This window comes from Tamandua tetradactyla, chromosome 1, assembly GCF_023851605.1.
Source record: "Tamandua tetradactyla isolate mTamTet1 chromosome 1, mTamTet1.pri, whole genome shotgun sequence".
NCBI classification, from domain to species: Eukaryota; Metazoa; Chordata; class Mammalia; order Pilosa; family Myrmecophagidae; genus Tamandua; species Tamandua tetradactyla.
Window position 1 is genome coordinate 185,985,258 of NC_135327.1, and position 8,145 is coordinate 185,993,402.

Here is an 8,145-nt window from a genome sequence, read left to right on the forward strand (position 1 = left end):
GGTGGGTGGGGGGCTGGCCGTGGGCTGGGAGAGGGCCAGTCAGAACAACCCCTGCCGGAGCCCCTTTCCTCCCTCATTACTACACAAACCCAGAAGGCTGCCCCAGCTGCCTTGCCCCGCCCCTGCCATGAGCGTCAGCCTCCTGTCGGTGTGACCTTTTGTCTCCTGAAGCTGGTAAGTCCTGGGGGGGATTCCTGTCATAGGTTTTAAGACCCCAGTCCTAAGCATTTCCTTCGTGACAGCAGCATCAGCTTTTTATCTCCTTCTCTACAGGTCCAGTGGCTGCTGGCATCACTCAGATCCCAAAGTACCATATCATGAGGGCAGGACAGAGCATGACACTGAGATGTACCCAGGATATGAGTCATAACGCCATGTACTGGTACCGACAAGATCCAGGGCTGGGGCTGATCCATTACTCTGTCAGTGTTAGTACCATGGACAAAGGAGAAGTCCCTGAGAAGTACAATGTCTCTAGAACGAGTATAGAGCAATTTCCCCTCTTGCTGGAGTCTGCTGTCCCCACCCAGACATCTGCGTACTTCTGTGCCAGCAGTTACTCTACAGCGCTGCGCAGCTGCCTCCTCTCTTCACAAAAAGGCAGGGCAAGCACTGCACCCCTGGGAAGTCCCAGAGCCCTAGGCGGCCTTCTCAGCACTGGGGAACCTCAGAGACCAGAGCAGCCCCATGCAAGGGACCCTGTCTGTGCTGAGGTTCAGCTCCAGGTCACCTCACCACGTCTGACGGGGTTCCAGAACCACAGGCTGAGATGACACCGTTCTTGCTCGCCTATCTTTCTTCTACAGCTGCCCTTTGGTAAATGCCTCCTCAGCCCTGACTTTTCCAGTAATCAGCCTCACTCTGCTGTTTCCAGGGTGGAAATTAATCTGTTATCATTATATCCAGACTCCTTTGTTCTCCCTGGGCACCACATTTTTCTGTCTTCTTTAGGTCTCCTTAACCCGTGCCTCATGTGGTCTCAGCTCCTGCCTACCTTTTCCCAAAGTGGCCTGCAAGGTCCAGTGGGGTCTCTCTTTCCCCCACCTCCCCAGCCCCACCTTGCACATGCTCGCCTGGCCCCCTCCACTGCAGCCACACTGCTAGTGCCATGTATCGTCACATCCCTTCCCTCCTATCTTAGTTTGCCAGGGCTGCCGTGACAAGTGACAGAATGAGCTGGCGTACACAGCAGGAATTTATTGTCTCACAGTTTTGGGGGCTAGAAGTACAACATCAAAGTATCGGCAGGCCATGTTTTCTCCAAAGTCTGCAGCTGTCAGATGCAGGCTCAATCTCTGCCTGTAACATGCCACCTGTCTCTTTCTGTCTCCACCTCTGGTTTCCAACTCAGTTGACTCCACATAAAGAATCAGTCAGAGTGGACTAGGATCCACCCTCATTTGGTTTGGACTCCCCTTAACCAATAACAAAGATTCTATTTACAGATGGGCTCACACCCTCCGGACCCGGGTTACGACTTGAACATATCTTTTGCAGGGGATGTGATTCAATCTCAACACCATAGGGATTTTCAAAGGTATTTCCTTTACTCTGGGCTCTGACCCTTCCTCTCCATCAGGGGTACATCAACTTGTGTTTCAAATTGCGGCAAAATCATCACCTCCTGAGAAAAGGGTCTCCTCCCCTCTCTGCCTACATCAGTTCCCCTTTAATAAGTTCTCACAGGATCAGTAGAATTTACCATATTTATAATTTTACAGTTACTTGTCTGATCATTTGATACCAAACTAGATTTTAAACTCTGCAAGGGCAATAGCTGTGACTTCTGTGTTTACCAGTTTGTCCATAGCTCCAGCATTAGAGCTTGGTGTGTAGTGAACACTTATTTCAAAGAGAATGAATGAGTGAGTGAATGAATGATAAATGGATGGATGAATCAATTATAGAAATGCTCCTAGATCCCACTTATCCCCTGGCAATGACATAGCATTGACTGGAAGAATGATGGGGTGGGTGTTGGGAACTGTTGGGAAATAGCTATGATGGGCTGCCAGTCCCAGTTTCAAGGCTTCCTTTGGTGGCTGCTGCACCAAATTCCCCCAAGCTGCCTGTTTTCTCTTTCAGGGTCTTTCTCCATAAATCTAGTTGAATCAGAAACAAATTAATATTTCATCCTTAAAGTTTTCTAGTAAATTAGAATTTATGAATAATATTTTATTAGGACTTCCCATTTTTTCTAACACATAATTGAAATATCAGAAAGGGAAATAGAATGGAGGATTTATTTATGAGATGTTAGCAGAGAATCTTTCAGAACTGATTAAAGACATAAACTGCCAGTTTCAAGAACCCAAATGAATCTCAAGTAAGAGAAATGAATCACAAGTAGGATTAATAGACATGTCTCAGTGACATTGTAGTATATGTAAGTCAAAGAGAAGATTTTAAAAGCAGTCACAGTGAAAAGAGATACATATCTTCCAAAGGAATAATTAGACTGGGAGGCACAGTCTCAAGAAAGGGGTTAAAAATAACCATTAACTCAGAATTAGTCTTCATTCATTTAAATAAAAGAGGTTGATAAAAAGCATTTTCAGGAAGAGAAAAGAAAAAAGACACAGAGATTGCTTTCAAGAGAACGTCTCAAACTTATGTTTACAAGCATGGAAAATGATCCCAGAAAAAAAGTATGAGAAGCAACATGGTATAGAATTGATTTAATTTGATACTCAGCTACACAGATTTAAGCAAACTGACTAATAATAATATTAATAATGTCTAATATGGGTGCTAAAAATAAAATATAATTAAAATATCTACCTCATACAAGATGGAGCAATTTAATTGAATTGAAAGTGTTTGTATTTTCTTTTTTTGGGTTTGAAAATATATTTAATAGAATATCCATTTTGCATGCTTTAAAAAAGATAAGTGTAACCATAAGAAAAGGCAAAGATAAAGTGTTTCTCTTCAACACAGAAGTAGAAAAGGGAATATTAAAAGGGCAGAACTAATTCAAAAAAGGCAGGGAAGGAGAAAAGAAAAGAAAAGAAAAGTGAAAGCAGGACAAATATAAAGCACAAAAAAAGTTGTTAGAAATATGTAAGGTATCATTGATCAAAATCACTATCAATAAGCCTTGCCAACTTCAAACTTATCAGTTTGAAATTATTTGATTGAGTTAAAAACATCAAGCTATAGTATTAACAAGAGAAATACCTAAATTTTAAGGATAAAGAATAACAGAAGGAATCTAGCATAGGCATTTTATGTTAAAAAATGTTATGCTATGTTAAAAAATTATATGTAAGGTAAAAAGCATCATTTTTCAGAGATAGATAGTTATTAGCACTTAATTCTGTTTCTTTAATGTTTACAAAATGGGCGAGTTGCAGTTAAACATTAGAATATTAAACTTCTAAAATGTTTGTATATAATAATATTGCCTCAGATATATAATGGCAATATAAAATTTACAAATTGGCAAATTTATCATTGTGGTAGAAGATTTTAACAAGAACTCCTTTATGAGTAATAGATCAATAGACAAATAGCAAAAATAAACAACATTTGAACAACACAGGAAGTGACACCAATTAAAGGATAAAAAGAATCCTGTACCCCCAAATAAGAGAATAGATTTTCTTCTTAATTACACATTGAAAATGATATTAATTATGCTAGGAAGGAGGTTTTAATCAGGTTCAAAGTCTTGGAATAAAAAAGATAACCCTCTCTATCAATAATACATTTAAATTTGAATGAAAAAAAACAAACAAAGGATAGCTTAAAAAAATAAATTTGTAAATGTAGGTGCGTATTAGCAAATAAACCCTCACATTTGTAAATGTAGGCGCATACTGGCAAATAAACCCTGAGCATTATAAGGAAACTTAATGGGAATTTAAATACTTGGAAATAAAAGATAATAAACATACTATATAATAAGTAAAGGCTACAGCTAAAGCTGTACTTTGAAAAAAATTATAGGTGTAAAAGACTAATAAGCTCAGAAAATTAATAATCTAAATATCAAGCTTAGGACATAAAATGAGTGCAGAACAACCTCACCAAAAAGGTAAAGAGAAAAAGAGCAATAAAATGGAATCCTGAATATAAGTAACTATATAGATGGAACAAAAACTAAAATGCATTGGAGTCTCAACAATGCGAAAGTTGTTTTGGAAACTAATAAAATGCACATGTTTTAAGCAGGACTGATGAAAAAGAAAGATGGCTAAATACGTATTATTAGGAAGTAAAAAGAAGACGTAATTAAAGATAGAGCAGAGCTCAGAATATAAGAAAACCATATGAAAATCATTATGCCATTACATTAGAAAAATTGAGTATATATGTTATATTAATGCAACAATCAATAGTCAGTGTCTACCCATTCTCCCTAGCAATAGGCACAAAGAGTTTTATTTAGAGTTGAGCTTTGCCAAATAGTCAAATAATAGATAATTTCAGTTTTCTACAAAATATTCCAGAGAAAAGAAAAAGGACAACTTTTCAACTCATTTTATGAGATATAAACTTGACAACAAAGACTGTAAAAGGCAATATGATAAAGGAAAATCGCAAGCTAATTTCCATTAACATTGATACAACGTCCTTCATAAAATAGTAGTGATTCAAAATATGCACTTCATTTAAACATAATATGCTGTAAACAGGTAAGGTGGTTTCTAGGAAAACAAAGATGACTGGTTATAAAATTTATTAATTTCTTTAGCTTATAAGTATATGCTTATATTTTAATATTAAGTTAAAGCTCCAATAAGAAGGTACTATTATTAAAATACTTATAAAATAGTTTATATTTATACAGTAGCATCAAATGCAATTGTAAATTGTAAGCAATTTACAAATATAACATCTTTAATCCTCACATCATCCCAATAATATACATTCCTTTAATATGCTATTATTACTCCCATTTTACATATAAATTAAAAGAGGCAAGAGAGTCACTAAATGACTTTCCGAGGTCACCAAGAAGGTAAGTAAATGAATTTGATAACTGGAAAAGAGGAAAGCCTAAGACAATTAACTGATACATTGTTAGAATTAATAAACACATACAGAATCCTGTGAGAAAAAAAAATCCAGAAAAATTGCTTGTATTCATGTATATCATCGACAATTAGAGAAAAAGAAACTATAATTCACGCAAAACAAACTATAAAGCACATAGGGAAAATGCTAGAAATAAAAATTCAGTAGAGTTTTATGAACACATTTTTAAAAATTTATTAAACTAAATGAAAGGCCTAAGCAAATAGAAAGACTTGCCACAATTAGGAAGAGGAAGAAGATCCAATGTTTCAGGAATGATGTCAATTTTATAACACTGCATTTGCTTTAAATACATTTAAAATAAATGACAAAATGTTGACATTTAATCCATCTGGGGGTGAGTAGTTTGAAATTTGATATATTGTTTCTTGCATTTTACTGTGCATTTGAAATATTATTAACATAAAAGGGTCAAGGTAGGGTTCTTCCAACTCTGTAGTGTGATTTTACCCAAAGGATACATGAGATATTAGACTCATGAAAGAGGGATCCTGGTGAAAAGAATGGCCATCATAATAAAGACCCCTCACCTTTGCTGCAGAGTCTGGAGTTCTGTAGTGAATATAATTGGCAGTTTTCTCAAAATAAGGGAAGAAATTCTCAGCATGATTACAAGGGGGTGAGGAAAATCAAACACTGTGTGTGACTGATGGGGTTAAAGAAAAAATAGAAAGAGCAGAGAATTGGCCCCAGTATGTGGTTTGAAAGGAGGGGCTTTGTAACAGGAAGGAGCAGAAGGGACATCAGGAAGGACACATCAGCCCCCAGCCCCATTCTCTTCCATGAGCTCCAATTTTAGTGCAGATGGGGCACAAGTCCTCTGCAACCAAGCAGAAGGGCCTCGGCCAAGTAGGTCACCTCTTGGAAACACTGTTAGGCAGAGCTCCTTCCCCTACAATGTGACTAAGTACTAGCAAATATTCCAAGAATCTTCCCCCACCCCAACTCATGCAGCAGTCACAGCATTGTCCCTACCTACATCGACCTCCCAACCACAGCATTCTTCTTATAAACCCATTATCCAACATCCACCCTTCAGCAGTTACAACTCTGCCTGGCTGCAGTGGTGCCTAACTTTTAAACTCTGCCAATAAACAGTTACGAATTCCCAACTCAGACCCTGCTTCCAAAACCAACCAACGGAAACCTGCCAACTTGCCGCTCCCAAGCTAGATGAAGAAAACCCAATGCCTCCCTTCCCTCATTTCCTGCCAACCACCCTATATAACCTGTACACTTTCCCTTGTTCAGAGTTGTCACCATCTTAGATGTCAGCCCACCTGTGTATATTTGCAATAAATCTCCTTTAAAGGAATTTTGGTCTCTTCTCCTCCCTCCCGGTTGAAAAATCTACCAGATAGAGAGTTCTTCTAGGGGAGAGGCTGAGAGAGCTGCCAATGAGGAATTGCAGTTTAAGGGAAAAAGACAAGCTCCAACTGTACATCCACTGGCTTGCTTTCAACCCTTCTTGGGACTGCCAGTATGTTTGGGGTTAAAGAGAGAGACTTTTCCTCCTCCTCTGATGTGCATGTGTGTTTAGCTCATCAGCTTGGATTTGCAGCAATGATGGGTGAGAAGATCCTGCAGAGCATGTGTCTGATTGAGAGAGAGAACTAGCCAGACAGTATTGGCTGGAGGTCCAGAATGAGGTAGAGCAGAAAGGTAATTGCTTCAGAGGGACATCAGAAAAGCTGCAGGCATGAGCCTTTACCCAAACCCAGCCTATTTCAGTGTGCCCCACCTGCTGTGTAGGAAGTTGTGGAGGCAGATAGAGAAGAACAGACTGCTAGTCTGGGCTTGCTGAGAATTCCAGGACTGAAGGAGCTGGCAGGAACTCTCCAGCCCACTTAGCAGTTATCCAGTCTGCCCAGACTCAGCACCGCCACATCCCAGGACTAGGACCCTGAGAAGGGGCATGGAGCCAACTATCCTGACCCAACCCTGCCATTGTTTCTATATTTTTCTACTCAGTCGCCTTTGAATCCTGAAAGCAGACAGTTCCAGGAACACATGAGAAGTTTTTGTGCCTGAATTAATTTTGCTTAGATTCCAATCATTTCCTCTGTAAACCTGTAAGACTTGTCTCCAGCTTCTGTCCGCCCCACCCAGAGACTCCACAAATGCTGAAGGCATTCAGTCTCCTTGACAGTCAGTCATGAGAACGGGAGAAGTAATGACACTTAGACAAGCATGGTGAAATCATAAAGCAGATATGTCTGACCATGGTCAAACAGGACAGTCAAACATTGTACTGTTTGCATTTGAATGGCCTTCCTACTTATGGGGAACTCCGCTGTGTTTCTTTGGCTAACAGTAAATACACAGAACTACAAGATGCCCTCCTTCTTGTTCTCATGCCTTCATTCCCAACACCGTCTTCAAATCCTGCTCCCATTCTCCCCCTGGAAGGAAAGGAATTTTTCAGCTACAGTTAACCAATTAATACAGGTGGCCAGATGAGAATAACGATAGAACAGTGGAGCGTTCTGATAGCAGGGAAAGGGAGAATTCAATCATCTATGACGGCCTCTTAGGTTTCCAGTAGGGCAGTGAAATTTACTATTGTACGTTACATTCCAGTGGCTTTAAAGGTCAAAGAAGTTGAGTCATCTTCCATACATAGGAAATAATGAATGTATTTGCTATTGCATGGTGACTTAGAATGACAGGAGGCTTTGCCATGAGTTTGGGGACATAATACCACATGGAGGCTAATGTACAGAGAAAGCTTTGGTCTTTGACCTGAAGAAGGAATAGGGACTTCCAACTCAGATATTTTCCCCAGGTATCATTCCTTCTCACATATCCTTGAATATTTTGGTACATTCAGATGCTTAGTAGGTCAAGCCCTATTCCACCCCCAATGCCCACACTGGCCTAAGAAATGGAAAATGTTGAGCAGGTATGACCGGGAGAATGGAAGAGATTATGACAGAAATAGGGAAGTTCATAAGAGATGCTTGCTTGAAGCATCCTTTGGCATCTTGTATTTGAAATGCTGCTGACATGGTTTAGTGAAAATGCCCAGCAGACAGGGAAGTGATCAGAAAATGTGAAGATAAACTTAAAGGTGCAGTGTGAGGTTTCTACATCCAGAGCACT

General features: G+C 39.4%; 1 long non-coding RNA gene across 1 annotated transcript in view; it reads left to right on the forward strand.

Annotated features, from left to right (window-relative positions):
• Positions 1–8,145, forward strand: part of LOC143673517 (uncharacterized) — a 9,835-nt gene continuing 1,690 nt past the window's right edge. The window contains exons 1-2 of the long non-coding RNA XR_013170412.1: positions 1–382; positions 1,446–1,537. This is a non-coding gene — a long non-coding RNA (uncharacterized LOC143673517). The remainder of the gene's footprint in view (positions 383–1,445; positions 1,538–8,145) is intronic.